General features: G+C 35.7%; 1 protein-coding gene across 4 annotated transcripts in view; it reads left to right on the forward strand.

Annotated features, from left to right (window-relative positions):
- Nucleotides 1–25,763, forward strand: part of SLC16A7 (solute carrier family 16 member 7) — a 218,673-nt gene that overhangs the window by 75,286 nt on the left and 117,624 nt on the right. For 3 of the 4 annotated variants that reach the window (XM_072655235.1, XM_072655234.1, XM_072655236.1), the window contains one exon: nucleotides 15,301–15,351. The exons of the other annotated variant lie outside the window; for it this stretch is intronic. The gene's annotated coding sequence lies outside the window, so the exon portion shown is untranslated. The remainder of the gene's footprint in view (nucleotides 1–15,300; nucleotides 15,352–25,763) is intronic. 4 annotated transcript variants of the gene reach the window in all.

Below are 25,763 nucleotides of genomic sequence, written 5' to 3' on the forward strand. Positions count from 1 at the left end.
ACATAAAAATGGACATATACACGTGCACATGTATATGCAATTCATGTATGTATATATGCATTTAGTAATAAACATCAACAACAACAGCTAACAATTACACAGCGATTCTTAAGTGCCAAAGAAGCTATGGCCCAGTGCATAAAGTCCTAGGCCTGGGGTCAGGAAAACTCATCTGTCTGACTTCAAATCTGGCTTCAGACACACACTAACTGTGTAACCCTGGGCAAGTCAATTAACTTTATTTACCTCAGTTCCCTCATTGGTGCAATGAGCTGCAGAAGTATCTTTGCCAAGAAAACCCCAAATGGGGTCACAAAGAGTGGAATATGCCTTAAAAAAGACTGAACAAAAACATGTGCCAAGGACTGTGCTAAGCACTTTACAATTATTATCTTATTTGATTCTCACAGTAGCCCTGGGAGGCAGGTGTTGTTATTATCCCGATTTTACAGATGAAGAAATGGAGTTAAACAGAGGTTACGTGATTTGCCAAGAGTCACACAGCTGGTCAGAATCTGAGGTCACATTTGAATTCAGGGCTTCCTGAGTCCAAGCCCAGCTCTGTATTCACTGCCCCATCTAACTGTCTATGTAGGCATAGGTATAAATAGTTGGAGAACATATGATACACTGTACAACTGTAGATCTCAGCCCTGCTATGCCCAAGTAGATTGCATTCCTGAGCAGTTACATGACTCAATTACTCACCATCCTGTGGCAAAGCTTCTGGTGATGGTAAACCCCTCTGAATAAGCTGGGGCAATGTCTGGTTACAAAACACTGTGTCTGTTTCCAGGAGGAACTTTGAAAGTCTGTGATCCTTTGACACTTCAGAGAGATTTAATGGCAGACACACATCCACACAGAGACAGACACACATCTATGTTTAGGTTTAGGGACCTGTTTGTCAGGAGGAAATGCAGGTCATTATTTTCTTTACTTAAAAATGGAGAGTTCTTAAACCTCTCAAGGCTAGTATAGAGACAGGAACTGAATCCAGGTCTTCTTGCCTCTGAGATGAATTCTCTCTCATTCCATCAAACAATGCTTTTTTGGCATATGTAGGCATGGTTATGGGATCTTATGAAATTATACTTATAGATATATACACATATATACATATATACATTATGTTTATGTACTGATGTACACATGTATTCGCATTTATATTCATAAACAAATAGGGCAGCTAGGTGGTGCAGCAGATAGAGCACCAGTGCAGGGGTCAGGAGAAGCTGAGTTCAAATCTCACCTCAAACACTTGACACTCACTAGCTATGTGACCTTGGGCAAGTCACTTAACCACAATTGCTTCATCCTGGGTCATCTCCACTCATCCTGATGAATATCTGGTCACTGGATTAAGATGGTTCTGGAGGAGAAGTGAGGCTGATGACCTTGCACAGCCCTCCCCCACTCAAAACAAAGTCAAGTGCAAGTTATGTCATTAATTCTCTGATGGCATGGTCTTCTTCGGCAGCGAAGGATGAACACATACATACAAATATACATGCCTTCATTTTCTCTCTTTGTATGTATGTATACAAACATACTATTTGATTATATATTATGAGAAGAAAGGAGACAGAGAGTCTGATGGAGATAGGGATACAGAGACTATAGGCAGAGTGAGAGACAGAGGGAAGGAGGCATGGAGAGAAGGGGACAGAGAGAAGAGAGAGAGGGAATGTGAGTATGAGAGAGATAAAGAACGACTTGGAATTGTAGTCGGGAAGATGCTGTCATACTCTGACAATGGAGCACTAATAACTTCATGTTTTTCGGCAGCTCTCTAAGACTGTAAAATGCAGAGTACTTTCTGGTCTGCTTTCATGGAGTTTTTATGTCATAAGGTCTCTATACGAATGAAATCAAAGGCTAAGATAAACCACACATGTGTATGCATGTGTCCACAGTCAGGTAGGGGTGTGTGTGTGTGTGTGTGTGTGTGTGTGTGTGTGTGCATGTGTGCATGTGCACCCCAGACTACTTATGGCAGGGAAATTAGTTGAGCAAAATCATATACTTCTTCAATACTTATTCCTACCTACTCATCAGTTCTTCAAGTTTCCTTCTAGGATAGATTGATGTCTTTTCCAGAGAACATAAGTGTTCTTATTTCTGAATTGATTAATATTCAGATTAATGTTTACTTTTCCCATTGCATAAATAGGAAATTTCAGCCTTCCCACATGCTTTTGAGTGAAATGTGTTGATATACATGTATGTATATATGTATGTATGTATATTGTATGTGTATATATGCACATGTGTATATCTCTGCATATATGTGTGTGTGTGTGTGTGTGTGTGCATGTGTGTATGTGTGTGTATATATATGCATGTATATATGTATGTGTATGTATATATAGTATGTATATACAGAGAGAGAGAGTTTTTATGGTTTCTTTTCTATTTTTTTAATCAGATTCATGATTTCATTGGTTTAGTGCAGGGGTTAGGCTGCATATAGCCCTCTAGGTCCTCGAGCGTGGCCTTTTGACTAAATCTAAACTTCACAGAACAAATCCCCTTAATAAAAGGATTTGTTCTGTAAAAATTGGACTCAGTCAAAAGGTTGCACCCAAGGACCTAGAAGGCCACATGTGGCCTCAAGGGTTCAGGTTCCCCAACCCTGGTCTAGAAAGCTCCTATTAGGATGTATCCCTCTGCCAGTGCAGACTGGAACTTGCAACCCTATAGAGTTTTCTAGGGGCGATCACTGGGATGTGGAAAGTTAAGTGACTTACCTAGGGTGACATAACCAGTTTGTTTCATAGGCAGGACTTCAATCTAGGTCTTCCTGATAGAAGTCTGCTCTCCCCTTCCACTATTCCATAGTTTTTCTCTTTTATACTAAAGTAAAAAAAAAAAAAAAATAGGAGTCAGCACAGTCCTTTTCAATTATTGTGAAATCTCTATTTAATTTTGGTGTTTAAAGTTCAGACTAAAAACTATCTCATAGACTAACCATATTGTATCAGCCTTTTTAGGCTCAGAGACATTATTGGGCTCAGTACTTTTGAAGTCATATATTAAAAAGCCATATTAAAAAATAGTTCTAGTGTATTTCTAGAAACTTAAAACTGTAAGAGATGAAGTAAAAACCCTAAGTAAATTGGAGAAATCATTGTGATGACAAAAAAAAGTCCATTCGAACAGGTAAATGAAGTACAGCTGGATAGCCTATAAACAGAGGATGGTGTACCTTCCCCCTTTGTGAGCCCAGCTGGATTCTTAGGAGAGAGGAGCTCATTCATAAGGCTGGAGCCTGTGTGCAGGTGGTTAAAAACAAAGGACAATGAAACTCCTGGGGTCTACTTTCCAGGAAGAAATTTGAAGAAGTCTGTTTTACCTAGGGAAAAATATGGTTCAGGGGAAAAAATGAGTACATGATTAAAATCTACCTCATATAATAAAGTGACTTTTTTAAAAGGAAGACAGTGCTTTGGGACTGATGCCAGGTGCCAATGTCTTGGAATTATTATGAAAGGTTATGATTTTCTGTGTAGGTTTCTGTTTGTAGAATTGAATTAGACAACTTTATTTTGTAGAAGCTTTACATTTTTACTTTATCTTCAATTCATCCTTATTTTGGATGAATTCTTATTTTCTTAAGAAGAACATCAAACATTATCTTATGTGAGCAGTGTTCTAGCCAGTAGATTTAATGTTCCCTTAAACACCATTATCACATTGCTTGTGCATTTCTAATGTTTTTTGTAATGTCTTTAGAACCAAAAGAAGTAACCTCTCTTGATTTCACAAATGGTAATGAAAAATCCACAGCACATTAAGCTGCCTTTAATAGTCCCTGTGGCTATAGCAACAGACAGCCACAATACATTTAATCATGTTATTACAGTATAACCCACAAGTTGGGAGATTTTCATGACAGTTATTAGAATATAATGTCACTCCTGAATCCACTATTTATGATGGAAGTTTGTAGTAATCTGCATCCTCTTCTTCTAAACTGTGCCTTCAAATTACCTTTCCATCTCAAATCTACTTCTCCCTTTTCTGTAACCAGGTTCCTAAATGGAGAAGAATGTTTAAGGGCAGAAGTATAACCTATGATGTGACCTTAGTTCTTAAATAACAGACCACAATGAGAAGGTGCAGTTAGGAGACCTTTAGGAGTACTAGATTTAAAAACAAAAGTCTTGGGCTTAACCTAATTTATCTGGTATTTGACCCTGAGCATATCACTTAATCTTCCTAAACCTAAACTGATAAAAATGGGTTTAAAAGCTATCCACCCATTTCACAAGGTCATTGTGAAGAAAGTGCTTTGTAAATGTTAGTGTGCTGAATAACTGTGAATTTTTGCTGTTTTTCCAGTGTCTGGGGATCAATGTTAGAACCATAAGACTAGAAGAATAAAGGGATGGCCATCCATTGGAGAATGTCTGATTAAATTCTGGCATATGAATATAATGGGATACTATTGTGCTATAAGAAATGATGAAGTGGATACTTGAAGAGAATCTGAAGAAGACTTCTATGATTTGGTGCATCGTAAAGTGAGCAGAATTAGAATAATTTATATAATAAAAAGCATAGCAAATACATAATAGATTTAAAAGACTTAAGAACTCTGATTAACAGAGTGACTAAAATTGATTACAAAGAACTGAAAATGAAGCATGATACCAACCTCCTGATAGAGAGGTGATAGACTTACACACACACACACACACACACACACCCACCCATGCACACACACAACACATATGTGTATATATTGTGTATGTGCATTCATTCTGTCATTTCAGTAATTTCAGTATTGTCAAACTCTTTGTGACCCCATTTGGGGTATTCTTGGGAAAGATACTGGAGTGGTTTTCCATTTCTTTCTCCAGCTCATTTTACAGATGAGGAAACTGAGGCAAACAGGGTTAAGTGACTTGCTCAGGGTTATACAGCAAGCATGTGTCTGAGGCTAGATATGAACACAGAAATATGAATCTACCTGACTCCAGACCTGGCACTCTACTCTATGCCACCTGGCAGCCCCTTTTGGACACTGCTATTATTGTTGTTTTTTCACTTACATACTTCTATAGGGATTTAATATTTTTTTTTCAATTGAAGGATAAGATGGAGAGACAATGGGCTATGAAAATTACCCTTTCATTTAAGGTAGACCTACGGTCCTTGGGTCCAAATTTTGTAGTTTGTTTTACTGGAAGGTGTATTGAATTGGAAATCTGGTGACCTAGATTCTAGTCCAAGTTGCCTGCATGCCAGCTGTTTGGCAATGGGAATATCATTTAACCGCTGTGCTTCTCTTTCCTCTTCAATGAAGCAAAGATACTGGACTAAGTGATCTCCAGGTTAATTTTTTTAGCGTTGAAAATCTGATTTTTTCCCCTCATGAATGTATGTAGTAAAGAACAAAATTACGTGGGTCAAGTGGTTGTCTCAGTGGCAGCTCTAAGAAAGGAGGTGTACATTTGACTAGGGGTAGTCAGTGAAGAATCCGTAGAGAAGGTGGGACTTCAAGTGAACATAGGATAATGGGCCAGATTTGAATAGATTAAAAAAAAGGGGGGGTGAAATATTGCAGACAGGGAATATAGATTTTGAAAATAAGTCTAGACTTTTGCTCAAAAGAATGTTTTATCATCATCTGAAAATGTCACCAGAAGCTTTTATCATCAAAGGTTCTTTATAGGAAAACCTAAGAAGAGACTTTTTTTTTCCAGAGACAGTTTTAAAACTACCTTTTTATTTGCAAGAAGATTTTGGCCACTATGCTAAGCATTTCTAAATAGCATTTTTAGGGTAGCATTGGATTCTCACTATTGCATGTTCTGCCAAATAAGAGATTCTCATTTTTCTATGTGGGTATCTATGAATTAATAAAACAAAGATTTGTTGATTCACTAAGTGAATGACTTATGGTTTTCATAGTGGAAGACATAATGGGGAGAAAAAGCATTCTTAAGATTTGACTAATATTTCAATGGGGGGGGGGGACAGAACTTTTTTTTTTTTTTCTCTCTATCATGAAGGTGAATAATATAGACTAGACCTTTGTTTTGTTGGTATGGAGAATTCCTGGGTGAGGAAATTCCCTCGATGCAAATTGGAAACATTTCTACCACTTAAAGTGTTTGAGGTTTGCTGAGATCATTGAGATTAAGTGTCTTGCCCAGGGATACAGACCTAGAGTCTTGTCAGAGACGGGACTTAACCTAGGTCTCACTGAATTTGAAAATGACTTTCTTCCACTACACCATGGTTGTCTTGCCTCTACCATGAAACAATGGAGAAAAAAGTATCTAAAGGGAATATTTCCATTATTAATGCATATATTACATACCTGTAAACATGGGTGGCCTTAAATGTACCTTCAAAGGTACCTTGTGGCCAGGTATCCTCAAAACATGATCTAATAATTCCCCTTGAGTTCAACCTGAAAGGACTGCCAGGGAGAACATAATGAGAGGTTGGAGCAATGCAGCATCTCAAATTGACCTCTGAGAATGGTGAAGTATGAAAAGCCCCTTACCAAAAGTCCATAAAACTTAGTTTTCAGCTCTATCATTAACTCTTAGCGTAACTTTGGGCAAGTTATTTAACCTTGCTGAATCTTAGTTTCCATTTCAGCAAAAAAGAATGACTTGGATAGGATTATCTTTAGAATTAATTTCTATTTTACAACTCTATGATTCATAGAAGATACATGGTCTTCTGAGTATACCATGCTGTAGGAATTTCACTTGGTACTCACAACATTATAAATCAGATGAGAGCACACAAGAAATGAGTATATCAAATACTCTGAGTGTTACTTTCCAATAATAGTGTTCTGCTGAACTTTGTAGAGAATAAGCTCATAAAATTTAGATATTTGCTGATTTTTTTAGTCATGTGTCTGTACTGATATTGACAAGGTTTTTGGTTAGTTATGTCACTTTCTCTTAGATTTTATAGCAACAGGTTTATAACATATCAGACTGTAAGTAAAAGCCACTATGCTAATGTATGAGGATAGTTGTGTATTTCCCCACTGAAAATATTAATACAAACATGTGGTAAAGTCAGTGAATTGCTTTTCTCTCTCCATTTTCAGAAGGATTCAGTTTTTAAAAATTTTACAGAGTCAATGAAGTTCTTTAGTTTATGGGTTACAGATGTTACAAAAAGGCTTAGACTGGGATCTTTGGCAAATTTTATTCACTAGGGCAATGCTCTTTGGCTTCCTGTCTAAAATGGCCTCTGTAGTATAAAAGGTCACCATCTCAGAGTTCATGTTTATGAAGTCAATTCAGGTTAGCCAGGCGAATCTTGTTAATCTATTGTATTTTCCAGGCACAGCATATTTTCATGTGTGAATTATGAATTCTGTCTTCCAGTTTTGTATTATTTTATTAATGGCTATTCTATAATCATACTTTTTTATAGTAGAGAGATCCTTAGATAAAATCTAAGACAATCATTTTATTTGACAGATAAGGAAAATATATATGTGTATATAGAGGGGAGGAGAAGAGTTACTCAGCTAGCATTCAGCCAGCTGCATCTACTCACAGGATTGTGTTTGTCCGTTGCCAAAGAAGACCATGCCATCTGAGAAATAATGACATGACTTGTACTTGACTTTGTTTTGAGTGAGGGAGGGCTGTACAGGTCACCAGCCTCACTTCTCCTCCAGAGCCATTTGAATCCAGAGACCTGATATTCCTCAGGAGAGGGGAGAGGAGAGGAGCTGGTAAAACCCAAGTTAACTGGGCATCTTTTGGTCATCCAAGTTTACCTTCCTTTGGAGAGGAGAAGGAAGGGGAGAGGGAGGCAGACAGGAGAGGACCTCTTAGCTTGAGAGTGATTATCAGTAGTAACTGTTGCTGTTTCCCACCCAGCCTGAAGTCTTTCTCTCAACCTCATTAAAGGGGCCATGCCCTGGCTACTTCTTAAACAGGCCTATTCAATGAATAGGCTTTGCCTCACCCTAAGTGAGTACCTGCAAAGACCTTGGCCTAAAGGGCCCAAGGTCTCTCATTGCATTCTGGGTCATCTGCAGTCATCCTGAGGAATATCAGGTCTCTGAATTCAGATGACTCTGGAGGAGAAGTGAGGCTGGTGACCTGCACAGCCCTCCCTCACTCCAAACAAAGTCAAGTGCAAGTCACATCATCATTTTTCTGATGGCATGGTCTTCTTTGGCAACAAAGGACAAACACAGTACGTATATATATACAGGTATATACAATGATACACACATGCATATGTGTACAGGCATGTATCTATGTACATATTCATAGATGTGTATATCTACATACATATACATATACACACAGAGGGCTGTTCAGTTGGATTTTAGTCATATCCAACATTTCATGACCCCATTTGGTGTTTTCTTGGCAAAGATACTGGAGTGGTCTGCTTTTTCCTTCTGTATGTCTAAGATATGACTGAGCTATTACTAATTACACATCTGGTACTCTATCTACTGGGCCACCTAGCTGTACATACATGCAGACATACATATGTGCATATGTGTATATGTATGTATGTGTATGATGGCTAGCCCATAGAACTGGTCCATCAACATATTTATCAGATTGTGCCAAAAAATAATGAATTGCACAGAACAACCTGGATTGCTTTTTGGAAATTGCATGTAGTTTTGAATGGCCCTTAGCTTTTTTTTTTCTTTTTTTTTTTGTGAAACAAGCTCATTGTAAAACATACCAACATTCTATACATTGAGGCAGCTGGTAGCAAACTGGATAGAATGTGAGACCTAGCGTCAAAGCAATATGAGTTCAAATCAAGCCTCAGATACTCTTCAACTCTATCAACTGGTGAAGTTACCTAATCTCTGTTTACCTCAGTTTCCTCATCTGTGAAATGAAGATAGTAATAGCACCTACCCACAGGGTTATTGTTGCGAGGATCAGAGGATAATATTTGTAAAAGTGATTAGTTCCATATCTGACACATAGTAGGCACTATATAAGTACTTATTTTTTTCTACTTAATTGCCAATAATTCACTGGAATAAAGTTGAAAAAAAAAGTTTGGTGGTGGCGATATATGGATGCTCAGAGTTGTTCAGCCACTCCTTTTTTCATCTCCTCATCCCCGATGACTTGTTGCATAGAAGGATTTCTCTATATAAATTCTCTTCTGACATGAGAAATTGTATCAAAGAATCTGTAATTCTCTCTGTCTCAGTCACTAAGACTCTCTCTTTCCCTTTCTCTCCCTTTCTCTCTCTTTCATGGTCTTAGAAAGTGACAATATTCTGAAAAAACCTAAAACAATTAGTTTTTTTTTTCCTCTCTTCTCTGGAAATTCCTTGAATATCTATAAAAAGTGCTTACCACTGTGCCTGGAACAAAATGGGTGCTGTATAAATGCTTATTTCCCTTCCTCCTTTCAATTAATGATACGATATAGCTGTGAAGAATATAATTTTTAAGTCTCCTAAGAATTAAAGTTTAGTGTTACCCAAAGGGAAAAGGAAAGGTACATGGTAGTCATGAATAAGTGATAGCATATTACTAATAAAGAATTGGACAGGAAAAGCAGAATAAAATGTCAGAAAAATATTACCAGAATAAAATATTTTTTTAAAAAAGTTTTAGTCTGGTAACATAGTGATGATGAATGATAACCAATCAATAAACAGATCATGTATTCCACTGGTGTACAAATACCACCAAGAGTTTCAGAGCAAGTTCCATTGGCTATAAAGCAGACCTCCTATTTGGTATTTATCATTAGCAAAAGTTACACTGGATGAGAAGGCATGGATGGAAAATAATTTGCATTGTTGGAAGGTGTGTTCATAAGAATGAGGTTACTGTTCAATTCAAGTATCAAAGCATTAATAATGATAAAGCAATATAGACCATATCACCATTAAACAACTGAATTTGGAGTTAGAGACAGATTAAAATCCAGGTTCCTTTGCTTAGCACCTTGGGCAAGTGATTTAACCATGCTTCTCAATTTTCTTTACGTATTCATCAGTAAGTGTTAATAATCCTTCAATTTATATAAACTGGTCAGAATGGTTATTGTTCCCATTTCAAGCACATATAGGCCAAGTTTACAAAATTACTTTTCATAAAGTTATAAAATTCCAAAGAGAGACGTACGTTAGTAATCTTACATACAATCTCATTTCACAGATGAAGAAACTGTACCGCCCATCAAACTATAGGGATGTGCTTGAGATTACATCATAAAAAGCTCAGGGAAGCAATGTGGTTTCCATATTCTAAACTTTATAGCTTTTGTTAAGGCATTTTAGGGTTGGGATTAGAAAGAAAATTCTATCATCGATTATTCTTTTATTTTCCCAATATCTGATACTACACTTTAGTCACAGATGGGCTTTAATTTAATTCTCAGTAACTACATAATTTACCTGAATATTGCAAATAATTCCTTCAAAGTTCTTCATTTTGACTATAGAAACCTGGCTGGACAGGGATAATGGCAGAATAGAAATTGGCTCAGTTTTGGATCCACAAATTGTTAATCCTAAAGACATGCTAAATTGTGGTTTTCTTTGTACAAACTTGTATTGACTTTGTAGCATTACCTTCTAGACTGGATGACCGCCCATTTTAGAGAGGTTCCTAAATGGGTCACATGCTTACCAATTACTTCTTCTTTTGATTGGTTCCATTAATATTTCTGTTAGCAAAAAGGAAAATGGCTTCAAATGGTGGGACATATTTTGGTGAAATGGAACCCAGCACTTTCTACATGAGGACTTGTTTGTTGAGAGGGGATTTCTTTATGTAAGAGAATTTGAAAAAAATTTGCCTCTTTTTTTTTATCAATAGCTCTAACAACAAAAAGAATAAGAGTTGAAAGAGTATTAGTTCAAGACATCAGGGGAAAATGAATGAAAGAATGAACAAACAAGAAAACTTGAGGTGTTCCTTCAAGTAGGCAACAAGTCCCAGACTCCACTCCATATCTCAATACTATCTTTTTAAAAAGAAGATGAATTCTAGGCTCATATTGCTTTATGGCTGTTAAGATGATAGCAGTCTTTCTAGGAAAATAAAAGCTAAGTGATAAGTTTAGCGTGAATATGAGAAATTTTTCATTGTAGGTTTGTTTTTTTTTTCTGAAAACGTCCCCTCTGTTTCTACTTAACTTCCATAATTTGAGAATGGTGACCAAAGCTTCAGTACACAAACCACCTTACTTAGGTTTTTCTTTCCTAGGAACTCTTACATCTTTATGTCAGGAGGGTTTATTGTTGTCATTATTGTTTAGCACAAACCAATTCCTTCCCCCCTCCCCCCCGCCCCCGACAGGGACACAAGGTAATAAATATTCAAAATCTCATTAAAAGAGACAGAAATCAAGCACAGAACTTTGGAATAATACCTTAAACAATTTAATTGTTTAGCTCATGGCGTGATGGATAGAGCTTTGGGTTTAGAATGAGGAAAACTAGTTAAATCCAGCTTCAGATACGAGCTGTGTGACCCTGGGCAAACTGCCTAACTTCTGTTTGCCTTGAGTATAAAAAAAATAATAGTGGTAATAATAAGAGCACCTTTGAGTGGGTTGTGAGGGTCAAGTGAGATAATATTTGTACAGGTGCTCAACACTGTGCCCTGCACATAGTAGGTGGTATATAAATGCTTAGTCCCTTCACCTTCATTGCCAGAAATTCCCTGGCAAATAATAAATGAGAAAGTATTTCCTTTTGCTAATGTAATAGTGGTAAGGATATGCGGTGAACAGGGTTACTCAATTATTCATTTCTTCCTCTCCACCAAAGACTTATTGCATAGATGAGTTTCTCCATATAAATACTCTTTCTCTGTCTTTGGAAACTGTATTCAAAGAACCTGTGATAGATAGATAGACAGACAGAGAGAGGGATGGATAGAGGAATAGACAGACAGATATAGATTTTGGCTAACTGAATACAGAGTCAGTCCTTTGATTGACATGACAAAATTAAATCTATTTCTCTTCTCTGAAAATGCTCCCCCTTCAACTAATTTTTCCCAAATGGATTTTCAGTCAATATTTCCAGATTAGCATGGCCTGTGATTAACACTGTTTATAAAGACAAAGTAAATATCTAAAACCAAGAAAAGTAAACAGACTTCTCCCATCCCCAGAGGGAAAGCTTTCAGGTTTCCAGGAGAAAACCTAAGGGAGAAAAAAAAAAAAACCCTATGGTGAATCACTGCCCTGGAGTCTGTAGTCCTCAGCGGTTTTAGACATAGACCATTTAGACCAACATTCCTCATCCCCCTTGGCTCAATGGGCCAATCAAGCCTCAGTCTCAGGCTTGGCCCCTGTCTTTGTAGTGATTGCCTCTAATTTTGCTTCTGTTCTCCCAGCTGTGTGCAGCACTTTTCACAGCCTTCCTTTTTCCAGCTCCATGCACCTTTATCAAAGGTCCTAAGAAACCAGGCTTCTCTTCTCTTACTTCCGCATGGAGTGATTTCTAAGTGTTACCTGGGGACACAGCCTGTTATTCTTGGTTATTACTCATATCTGGTTGTTTCTTTTCTAGTCACTCAAAGGGCCTGTCAAATGTTTGTTTCTTATAGAAGATGAGGCTACATTTTTAGTTAAACAACTTGTTATCAGCTCCTTTTCTGTGACAAACATCTAAACTTTCAAGGATCAACTGGAAGGATAAAGACTGTACAAACTACTTAGAAGTATTTTTCTACCATTCTGAGGGCTTGTGATATTGCTGTTTATAGGTTCAAATTCTGCCAGTTTATATTGCAAGCCCTTCCAACTCCATGCTTTCTCATTCTCATTCTTGTCCTTCCATAAACCGTCCATTTAAAAAAAATAATCCTTGTATTTTGCCTGGTGTTAGCACCATGTGCACATATAAATTTTAAATGTTATTTGATAATATCAGCAACAATGAGTTAGGAGCTATTGATGAGGTTCAATTCAACATACATGTATTAAGTATCTATTATTTGTTGGTTCTCTGTAGCAGACAATAGGAATATTCAGGTAAAATTGGACACCATTCCTGTGTACAAGAAATATACAGTTACAGTAAAGAAATTAATAAATGTACATAAATGGTTACATAAATCGTTCCTGGGTGACAAGGTTTTCAGAAAGCATTTTTTAAACATTAAAGCATGACGTAAATGGGGAAAAAAGAATAATCTGTGGATAGTATGGAAGTTTTCAGATTGGTTCTTGATTATCTATCCCCTTCTCTCATCACATGGCCAGATCACCTCTTTTTCCTTTCATAATGTCTTTGTTAACGCTAGTTTTTCAATTCAATAACTATTTATCTAGGCTCACAGATTGTTGGGGATCAAGTGCCTGACAGTACATCCCCCCTACCCCCAGTGGAAGCAGAGAACTGCCTTGACAAATATCTCAAAAGTCAAGTAATTGGCTGGGAAAATGAGGAAAAACTGGAAAAAAAAATCAGACTATAGAATCTCACTTTGGTGACAAGGAAGATTAAACAACCAGATACAACCAGAAGAAGAAAAAAATGTCAAAGTTCCTATATCCAGAGACTCTAAGAAAAAATATGAATTGGTCTCAGACCATGGAAGAGCCCACAGAATTTTGAAAATCACATAAGAGAAGTAGAGGAAAAATTGGGAAGAGAGAGATGGGGAGAAAATTTGGAACTCAAAGTCTTGCGGAAGTAAATGTCAAAAATTAAAAATAAAGAAATTAGAGGGAAAAAAAGATCACATATATAGTTGAGCCCAGATTTAAATCTAGGTCATCCATGCTTCTTTCCATTACATCACCATGTTCTCTAGCTAAAATTAACTTTGAAACATTTAAATGAAATGACCATTCTTGACTCTAATGAATGGATCAAAAATGAAGAGTGGCAATGAACTCAAGCTGAAAAATGATACATCCATTTTTGGACATGACCAGTTTGGGAATTTGTTGTGCTTAACTGTACATATTTGTTATGAAGGTTTTCATTTTCTTTTAAGGGATGCGGCAATGTGCAGAAGAGGAAAAGTAGAGGGGGGAGGAGAGAGGAAGGGAGGGGGATAATGAGAGAGGGAGAAAGGGAGGGACTTGCAAATAAGGAGGATAACTTTGAAAGTTGCATGTTGGATTTATTATATACTTTAAAAGAAAACCAAGTACTACATAACAGAGGTCCAGTTTCATGTAGTTCACTCATTCTATAATCTATATCAAGGATCCTTATTCATTTTGCATAATGGTACACTTTGAGAGTCTGGTGAAGCCTGTGAACTCCTTAGAATAAAGTTCATGATGTATATTCAGAATTGAAAGAAATGATAAATTTCAGTTAGTAAAAAAATTGAGATGTGATTTTTTTTTTCCTATCCAAGTTCACTAACCTTTTAAAATCAATGGATTACTTGGGAGACCATAAACTAAGTTTAGAAACCCTGATGTATATAATAATGTTAATTTTATTGGTGTTTGTTAAGTCCAGAATGAAAATATAACATAATATGGGAAAAAAAGTAGTGGTGAGAAAAAAGTTCATTCTATGCATGGGAGCTAGCTGGTACCAGTGTCTTGAGGCCCGAGATGGAGAGTCATGTGTGAGAAACAGAGAAAAAAGCCATTGTGACCAAAGTCATGCGTTTGTAAGACAGATGTCACAGATTAGGTGCTGTCCAATGGTTTGAAGCTAATTGCTCTGGAAGGCATCCAGGCACAGAGAAAACTAGCTGTGAAACTTTTAGTGTTGTTAGTACATGCATATGCAACAAGTTAACCAGCCACATACATTGTAAAAATTACTGGGGGAGGGAGCGGTGGATGAATGAATTGTAATGCATTTCACAGAAGAAGAGTAGAAAGAATATTGGACTGGGCACTGGGAGATTTGGATTTTGGTCCTGGCTCTGTGACTTTAGGAAGGTCGTGCCATTGCTCTAGGCTTCAGTTTTCTCCATAATAAAATGGAGAGAAAAAACACAAGGTCTTTCAAATTCTTCAGTTCTGTGATTCTAGAGATTTGTGAGAGTATTTACATGACAGGCAAACTGCTTGAAGATTTGTCTCTATCAACTTCAGGGGAAAATAAAGATAAGGAGTGTGATTTTGATAGCCAGATCTTGCAGAAGGAAATAATGGCCCTCCCTACTTCGCCTAGGATATAATTTAAGTTTGAGTTTGTCAGAGTGGAAGTATGAACTAATAGCACTTGCCAGGACAAGTCCTTCAAGAAGCTAAGTGTACCACCTTTCCCCTATCTGAAGGGAAAGGTAATGAAGGGCATGGAGGCTCTTGAGAAATGTATTTAAGTTTGCTGCTGGCTAAAGGTTAATGATTGGCTTTTTTTGTCCTTAGCTTTGAGCAGCTGAGAAAAGTGGCAGTCTCTGGAGAGCTCTCTTCATTCAGGTAACTATTGAATTTTATAGATCATGTCCTTATTAGGACTGAGTTGGGATTTTTGGATGTTTATTTGGTTTTTCATTCAATCCATTTTAATGTTCTTACACACCTCATTTTTCAGTTAGTAGAGATTTGGGCAGACTAAAGTCTTTGTTTTCATTTTGAATCTCAGAAGTAAGGCTTTGGTGGAGGGAAGGCACCTGCATTTCTGTTTAAGTAAGTTTTAGGTAAAAACTCTTCCTATTATGTAAGTCCTATGATATGTGAATCTCAGAGTTAAGGCTCTTATAAAGAGAAGGAATCTGCAATTCTTGTTTAGGTAAGTTTCAACTGTAGGACAAGCTGTTGTGTATATAGAGTGTATAAAATGATTTTTGAATTGCTTAGTTATCAAGTCTTATCTGGGATGAGAACCAAAAAAGTTTTATCTGAGAACTTTCTATACAAAGGATTGATTTGTTTTCTAACTTTAAATATTTGCTTTGTATTTCATTCTGGTTAATAATTTTAAGAAGTTTGCCTAATTTGTTCAGTTTTAAATCACATTTCTTACAATATTGAGCAAATAGTTTTGCTCAACAGTTGTAAAGATAAACAGTAACAAAAATATAATTAGGTTTAAATGACTGTTGAGATAATTTGGTTCTAACTGATTAGAGAGTTAACCACCCAGTTACTATTAGATTTTCATGTTATTACCGATATGGTTTGTTAGTGATAGACCACTAAAGGTAACAGACATCAGGTTATTATGTGTGTATGTGTGTGTGTGTGTGTGTGTGTGTGTGTGTGTGTACACACACATACATGCATACATGGAGGGAGACAGAGAGAAGAATAGAGGGAGGAAGGAAAGGGAGAGGGAGAAGGCTTGATGTCTGTTACCTTAAGAGGTTCCATAATAAAATGAAGAAATAAGCTACAAGGTCTTCCATATTCTTGAGTTCCATAATCGTAGAAATATCTGAGAAAACATTAACAAGACAGGCAAAATACTTGAAGATATGTCTCTATCAACTTCAGGGGGAAGAAAGATAAGGCATATAAATATGATAGTCAAAGGTGACAGAAAGAAATGATGAACCTCTCTAGGATACAATTTTAGGTGCTTTTATTAGATAAATGATTTATCTCTCTATACATATATACAAACATGTATTTACACACATATATACACATGTATGTGTGTATGTATATGTGTGCATGTATACATATATATGCACATATTCATACATAAATAACCTTCTACTTAGAGCTAAAAATCTCTTCACAAATGCCATCTCATTGTCTTCTGAGCTCACAATGCCTGTAGATACCTGTCTCCAAGGCAAGGGTGAAATAAGACTCATCCATTGGCAAAGTTTATGAAGAGTTAAGCATGTTCCAAACTTGACTATTGTTACCTTGACTCATTCTGCAGGGGCCTAAGGATAAAAAAATCTTATAATGATTGAATTCAGCCTTGGGTAATAAAGGCAAGTAAAACACCAGAAGCTTAGTAGTAATGTTAATTCCTCAGTGATTCCACCCATTCTTCTCCAATTATATTTCTTTCAAATTTAATTTAAACAATAATGATTATTAATTCTTAAATTTACCAGGAGACAAATGTAGTTAAATATGTTTCTTAGGGAGCTCCTCTATCCTTATTAATAGAAACAAAATATATGTAATCTTTTTTAATTCATAAAATAATACTTTTGAGACTCTATGGGACGATAGAGGTCATCTACTTCTATCTATACTTAGAGTAATTGAGAGACAATTTTATAACAGAAAGAATGCTAGATTTGGAGATTAAAGCCTTGGGACTAAATCTTGACTCTTCCTCTTCCTATTTAGTTATCATGGATAGATCACTGAAAACCATGTGAATGTCTTTTTTTTTTTTTATTTGTAAAATTAGAGTTAGACTAAATGGCCTTTAAGATCCACATTTTTACTAAAAAATCTGTGATCTTTTTGTTGTGGAGAAATTTATAGGTTTGTTTTTCTTGATTCTGCTGATTTGTTTCAAGAGAGAACATTCATTCATTCATTTGCTTGTTTATTTGATAGAGAATTAGAAAGTTAACAGAGGTAGAGAGGGTGATGAAAGAAAATAAAAAGGAAAACACATCAATGAAGCATTTAAATGCACAAAACAGAACAGAAAGTAGTTTAAGAGGAGAAACAGGCATCAAATATAATTTATATTAAGTTTTGTAATGAAGTAATTTGTAATTAAGTGCTCAATATACTTCTAAAAAATCCAAATGGTACATGAATAATTGACAATTTCATATGCAATCCTTTTTTTCTGGTCTTCTCTGCATATGGAAATGCTGATGTTTGTTGATGTTTGTCTGATTTAAAATAGCAAAAAGTAAAAATATAATTTTAAAAATTATGAACCTAATGTTTTTTTAAATAGAGTACATTCTTGCTTCTTAATGTACATCTGGTATAGTTTAAACTTGTTAATATAATGCAATGCCTATAATCTTATCCTTTAAGTTGCACATTACCATATTAATATGTATCTAACCTTTATCAAGAATTCACGAAGATTAGATAGAGTAATCAGGCAAATTCTGGTTCTGTTGTGAACCAAAGCAAGTTGATATCATCCTATTTTACAAGTTAAAAATTTCACTGGGCAAAAATGCAACAAGAAAATTCAAATTTAGATAGATACGTAGTTAGAGATACACACACACACACACACACACACACACACACACACTCAGAGGTAAATGGGATGTTCAAGAAGTACAGCTCCTCTGGTGTGAGGGCTTGCTGAGCCCTTTTCAGCACTACTCAAGATGTCTACCTTTGATGTCTACCTCAACTTTCCACTGTGGATCCAAGAAGCTGCAGCATATGCAGTGGTCACATCCTGGTAAACAGTCTGGGCAGATTGGTTAAAGTAGATTGAAGGTAACTGATGGATCACAAACCCATTGGTGACTTGGGATGGAGGTGACCCACTCTTTGCAACCCAATTTGGAGTTTTCTTGGTAAAACTACTGGTTTACCACTTCCTTCACCAGCACATTTTACAGATGAGGAACTGAGGCAAACGGGGTTAAGGGACTAGATCAGGATCACAGAGCTAGTAAGTGTCTGAGGCCAGATTTGAACTCACAAAGACGAGTCCTACTGATTTCAGGCCTGGCACTCTATTTACTGCACTAGCTAAATGCCCATTTTAGCCTTTCTTTAGTTTCATAAATTATGTGTTTTATAATAATGAGTTGTATTTGGACAATTTTAGACTATTGATGCTTAATTTGTGTCTAATAAAAAAATACAATTTCATTCAAAATTGTTACTTAGTTCAGAGTAACTTTGTTATCCTTTATTTTCTTAGATGATAATAACAAATTACTATAATAGGGAATTCTTTAAAGGTTTTTTTCACATTAAAAAGGGAATAAAAATTTGCAAAAGTTAGGAACCACTCTCCTAAGTACAAATAGTAAATGAATTGACTATATTGGAAGAAAGTAACTTTTTTAACTTTATTATTATCTGTCGGGCACTAGTCCAAGTGCTGAGCATACAAAGGAAAGGCAAAAACATGATATTTGGCCACAAGGAGCTCATATCACAAGGTTGTCCAATGAATGAAGTACTGAACCTGAGTTCAAATGCTACACCAGACATTTATCTGTATAACTTTGGACATGTTGCCTAATTTCCTTCATGCTCAGTTTCCTCATCTGTTAAATGGGGTTATAATAATACTTCCACACTGGGTTGTTGTGAGAATCAAATAAGATATGTAAGATTCTTTATAAATCTTAGAGTACTATAAAATGACAGTTATTGTTATAATTATTGTTTTTTATCAAAGAGGGGTACTTTGAAGAAAAAGTTTATATCTGTACAAGTATGGCCATGAAATGACTACTGATATGATGTGAAATCAATGATCTATTTATTATCTTCTGGGAATAAGCGTTTATTAAGCACCTACTATGTGCTGGGCACTTTGCAATGATCTTATTTGATGCTCATAACAACCTTGTGAGGTAGGTGCTATTATCTCTATTTGATAGTTAAGGAAACTGAGGCAGATGAAATTTAACAATGACTTGCCCAGTGTCACACAGCTAACAAGTTTCTGAAGTTATTTCAAAACTAAGGTCTTTTTGATTCCAGGTCCAGTGCTTTATCCACTGCACCACCTAAGTGCCAATCAAGTAATGCAATAAATTTAAACCACTAACAAAGAAATAGATAAAAACATTGGGCTTTTCATACTTAGTAGTATTGTACATTGAAAAAAAGTACTGTGTTTGGCATTGAAGGATTTTTGTTCCAATCTCTACTGCCTGGGACTTAGTACAATGTTGGCAAAATTACTTTATCTCTCTGAACTTCTCTTTCCTCATCTGAAAAATTAAGTAGTTTATTTTAATGCTTTCTTCATTTAAATTTGTAAGACACTGCCCTTTCTTATTTGGTGAAAGGGGCAGAAAAAATGACTTTTTGTGCAAAATACAGTGAAAAGCAGTTTGAAGAAACACAAACATAAAAGTACTCAAGGAGAGAAAGAGATAGAATAGGCTCTGAGAGTAGCAGAGAGAAAAGGTGTCCTTCAAAGAAAAGATGCTGACAGATTGGAAAGCTGGCCATAGGTAATTTAATAGCAAATTAGAGTAGGTTTGTGATGCTGACTGAGGTGTCATCTCCATAAAGCAAATCTGTTCATCTCTAGTTCTAACATATTTCCCCACATCAGCCTAGGACAGTAGCTTATTTCAAAACACAACATTTTTCTCCCCTTGAGAGTCAGTATCTTGTACAAAAAAACATAGGGCCCTCTTTCAGGTTCCCAGGCTTTTGCTGACAATATTAGAGGATTGTATGTAAAAATTATCAACAGAATACAATAACCCATGTATTTGTAATACAGAAAAACAACAAAAAGATAATGGGAAATTATCCATTTTCCTCCACTGGTGGCTCCAAGATTCCAGACTCAGGGTTAGCACAATGCTTTTTACATTACAGTTTTTGTTTTTACTTTTAATTAAATACAGTACTAGTATAAAATTATACTGGGTCTTTCAAAAGTCTAAGATGATAGAATGGGTAGAATACTAGACTTGAAGTCAGCAAAAGGGATAGGAACTATACTAGGGAACTCCAAGGTGAGGTCATTCCCTCCACCAATGCAGATTGGTATCTTCTCACCAAAATGTAAATAACATTCTTTGCACTGAGGAGTTAGAAGACTTTTCTAGGATCAAAGAGCTGATACATGTAAGAGACAGAGCTTGAATCCAGGTCTTTCTGGTTTTGAGGCTGGCTGTCTATACACTATAGCAAATGACCTCTTAGAGTTAAGAATACTTTGCTTCAAATAATGTCCCTAACGTTCAGTTTGCCTCTTGCTTGCTCATTTACTTTTTCTGTGACGTGAAACCCTAGAACTAATCTACCTACCTTGATAGTGAAATATCTGTCTATCTAACTATTCATGTGTATGTGTGTGTATGTATGTATGTATGTGTGTGTATGTGTGTGTGTGTGTGTGTGTGTGTGTGTGTGTGATAGTTTCTATAGAGAAGACAGGACTGATTCTTCATCGATTCACATGTTAGGAAACCTGCTAGTCCTTTAGAAGTGGGGATCCTATCTATTGCCAAAGTAGCAAAACATTTTTATGCTTTTTTAAAAATGAATTGTTAGGATATAAGTATCCCTGATTTAGGTCTAGGAGGGATTTTACAGGTCAGCAAATCCAACCCTCTCAATTTCACAGTTCATATGATTAACCTTCTTAAAAACTAAAAGTTTTAGTTTCAAAGATGACTGAAGCTTTCTTATGTATTCTCATTCTTTTAGAATAAGGCTTTTTAAGAATGGAAAGCTTCCCCATTCAGGCACTAGGATTACAAGAGAGAATTCCAATATTCCCAATACTCTCTTATTAATGTTGGTTTCTCCCTTCAGTTTCTAACTCTGTCTTTCCTTCATATATTCTTGGTGCCAAAACAAACCCCTGTTAGTTATAAAATTGTCCCCTGTGTACAAAATGCATTCTGTGGGATTTCAATTTAACTGATTTGGTGGAACTCAGTTGCACATTTCCTTTTTAATGTCATGCCATGAAAATCATTGCTAATTCAGCAGAAGTATACTTGATGAAGATAATATGCACAATAAAAGTAGATAACATTATTGAAGGTAAAATTAAATACCAATGAATATCAAATGGAAGATTTGCATGGATTCTTCTATCCAGGGCAGGCATAAACTCTAGGATAGGCATTCTATAAATCAATCAAGGAATCAAACTATCATGAGATAAGATACTGCAAGAAATTCACACTGAAGTTCTCTTTATTTATAAGCCCAGTATTTTATCTGGTATTTAACATCTATTTGGCTTACCATTACACATTTAGTCTGATGAAAATACTTTATTTTCAATGCTAAGGTCAATAAAAATGTCTGAGAATGAAAAAATCAGAAAATTGAAATGACTTTCTAAGGTTACATAGAGGGTCACCAGCATGATGCATAAACTCACAGAATCTGCTGATTCTGAGGAATTGGGCACTTAGCCTTAAATCATGGTGGTACTAAAAAAAGAAATGTGTCATTCACTTTATAGACAATTTTTCAAGGTGGCAATGACTTGCTGAACAAATAGCCTGTGTTTATATGAAACCAAAGCAAGAAGACTGTCCCATCAATCCAATCACAAAATAATAGTCAACTGAGTGAATAATTCAGGCAAAACAATTCTAGAATCTGATGGAGAAACTGGCTGAATTGATTGCTCAATTTAGTCAAAGCGGGAAACTGAGTGTGCGCATGTATGCAAACACATGTATGCAAACACATGTGTGCTTGTGCACATATATTGAGATAGGTACAGATTTGGGGGATACGCATTTAGTGTCTCCTGAGCTGAAATGTCAGCTGCTTGAAAATAGGATATAGGATTCAGTTTATCTTATTATTTTGTTATATTTCTCACAGTTACTACTATAGTACTCTTTCAATAGAACTTGATTGGCAATTTTGGTACCCAGGGCAAGGCTTTAAGAAGTACCCGGGGGAATCATCATGATGTAAATACTCAAAACAACTCTTTTGGGGGCCGGGTGGGGGGGAACCAATTCAGTTGAGAAATTGTAAAAATACTCAAGACATAAGGCCGTGGTGGGGTGGAGACCCCAGGATATCAGTTATTTTCCTATTTTAATTTTTCTTTTTAATTAGGTACAAGGCTCTACTATTTCTATGCTACTGAAGGAGTCTTAAGTCTAAGAATGGTTGTCTTCTAAATTTAAGCATCATGAGGGCAAAACTCTAGTGGGTCCCACTCTAGGGGCAGATACGCTGAGCACAGACTACAATGAATGCTTGATTCATTCATTATATATAAATAAAAGTGTAATTCATTTTCGTCTTTATATCCACAGTGCCTGCCCCAGTGTAAGGAATGAATTGCTGAAGGACTGATTGCTTTGATTGGGGTATAGCTATAACATCATAGCAGAAGGCTAACATTAAATGTGAATGTCCTTACAGAACATTTAACAACTAACACCTTTTCATTTTGATGCAAAATAGGCTTATGTTCAGTATTGTGAGTCTCTAAATGAACCATATGAATTATAGCAAGTCTCTAGCATATCTATATAAATATATGTGCATATATGTGTGTGTACATATGTATATAAATATACATATATAATATCAAGTATTGCATATTGCAACATATTTTCTGAGGGTAAGTTATAATTTATAAATATGTAAAGTTGGAAAACCATACTTTGAAGCTAGTTTTTTATATTTGTCTAAAATTTATAATTTTTTCCTATACAATATTTAATATACTCCAAAATTCAAACAAGTCAGTGTTTTATAGTGGTACAAGGTACCAAGATTAGAGTCAGAAGACCTGGGTTTGACTACCATTTCTCTGAGCTAGTGATTATGTGACATTAAGCTTAACCTTTCAGCGCCTTCGTTTCACTATTTGGCAAGATGGAGTTTTATTTTTTCCTATTTTGACACATTATCCTAAAGGAAAGGGGCAGCCTAATTTAATTAATAGGAAACTGACCTCAGAAAGTTCTGGGTTCAAGTCTTTCCTCTGAGATAGATCGATTAGATATAGATGAACACACACATTTCTGTTGTTCAGATGTTTTGTATTTGTTTGACTCTGTGACTCCAGTTGGTGTTTGCTACTAGAGTAGTTTGCCATTTCCTTCTTTAACTCATTTTAGAGGTGGGGAAACAGGCAAACAAAATTAAGTGACTAGCCCAGTGTCACATAGCTAGTAAATATCTGAGATCAGCTTTGTACTCAGGAAGATGAGTCTTCCTGACTCCAGACCTAGCACTCTAGACACCACACCACCTAGCTGCCCCCCTCAACCCTGCCATGTGTATATACACATGTGTATATGTATGTATGTATATACATATATGTGTGTATACACACTCATATAATTGTATATACATATATGTATATACACACAAATATACATATACACATGCGTATGTGTACACATGCACATTGACTTTGTGACCTAGATAACTCTCTGAAAGTCTAAGTTACAGAACAATTTTCAATCTAGACTGGTAGATGACGTTTTCTTGTGGGAAATCTCTATAAAAATAAAATCAGAATTCTAAACTGAAATTAAAAAAATGTTGAGGGCAAAGCACTAGTCAATAAAAACTCCTTATACTATGCTTTAATCTGCTTTAGAATGATGTAAGGAAGTTTGGCACACATTGTATTCCCTTCTGATATTGTATTTGGTATCTATTCTGGAGTGAATATGATTGTTTTTCCTATATGAACAATAAATCAGCATTTTAAGCATGGATAATAAGACCTAGTTTCAAATTCTGTTTCTGAGGTATATGGAAAGATAACTTGTTCTGGAATCAGGAGACTTGGGTTCTATTCCTGTCTTTGGAGGAGACTCCCTTTGGGACCCTGAACAAATCACTTAATCCCTCTTGAGTTTCGATTTTCTCATATGTAAAATGAAGGTATTGGCTTAGACAGCCAAGGGGGTCTCTTCCATATTTCTGTCTATAGACCTATGAACTTATCTATCTAGGTTTGGGACTATGGACAGCTCTTTAGATCTCAGTTTCCTCATCAATAAAATGGGGATAATGATGATAATAATAGTAATATACTACCAATCTCATGGATCTACTGCAAGCTTTGTAAAAACATAAACTGTTAGACAAATATAAATTCTTACTGCTGCTTTTCATGTATCAAAGAGATGTGGCATATCCTGATGAGATGAATTAGATTTATGGATAATTAATTTAAAAATATATATATGTTTTGAGGTTGGACATTTGAATGCCACTGAGTTATCTTTGGATATCAATGTTTCTCCAAGTCCTGAGAACATTTTACCTCTTGTACATATGTGTCATTTGTAACTTGACAAGTTTTATCTTGTGTCCACATTCACATAAACAGAAGGTCAAATAATAATACTGTTAAATGCCTTGTTTATATTTATAATATATTGCAAAATAATTCCTGTAAACTGACCTTCAGCAGAAAGTGGAAAGAACTCCCTGAGAGCAGCTGTCTACATATACATATTTATGTATCATTGGGGAAAAGCATGACTCATGACTTTTTGCTACTGAACTGATTAAGTCTGAGTCTTAAAGATGATGGCTGAAACACTAAAGATTGATATTCTCAATGCTGTGTATACATTCAATAGCATTTTCTCCCAATTTGTTAGGTTTCTAGATGAAGATGATTAACCTGATTTCTCAGTTAGGTTTTACTGTAGCTATTTGTCACTAATGGTAGGAAAGCAATAATAAAAATGACCGTATATTAAATCAGTTGAAATTTTGCCAAAACTAATCCTATTAGACCCTACTTTGTTAGAGAAAACGTTTTCTATGCATATGTAGACTGAGTCAGATCTGCTCTCTTTGATCTTTTGAGTTGTCCCTGTTACTGTTTTAAATTAACTTCAAACTTGCGTAAATCTGTAATTCTTGAGGAATCATAGAATCATTATAAGCATTTAACTATTTAGGCACAGAATGCATACTTTTACAAAGGAAAACTTAGAAAATTAGACACAACCCTGATGAATGGATTCATATTTTTTTACTAATTTTTTTTTGTTGTATGTTCTTCCATAGTACTACAGAGCACATTTATGTAACACTTTTCTCCCCTCAAGGAATTTATAGATATTTGTCTTTAGGGTAAAGAATATTATTTTTAAAAATAGGTGGGGAGCGTTCAAGTTAGTAGAAAATCTAGAATGAGGCCTTAGATCTTCTGACTCTTTGGAAAATGCTGTATTGTAGAAACTATGCTGGATTTGACAACAGAAAACTTGGAGTTAGAATTTAGCTTCTTCCACTTGGTACAAGTATGAACTTGGAGAAGTCAC

This window comes from Notamacropus eugenii, chromosome 3 (genome assembly GCF_028372415.1).
Source record: "Notamacropus eugenii isolate mMacEug1 chromosome 3, mMacEug1.pri_v2, whole genome shotgun sequence".
In the NCBI taxonomy this organism is placed as follows: domain Eukaryota; kingdom Metazoa; phylum Chordata; class Mammalia; order Diprotodontia; family Macropodidae; genus Notamacropus; species Notamacropus eugenii.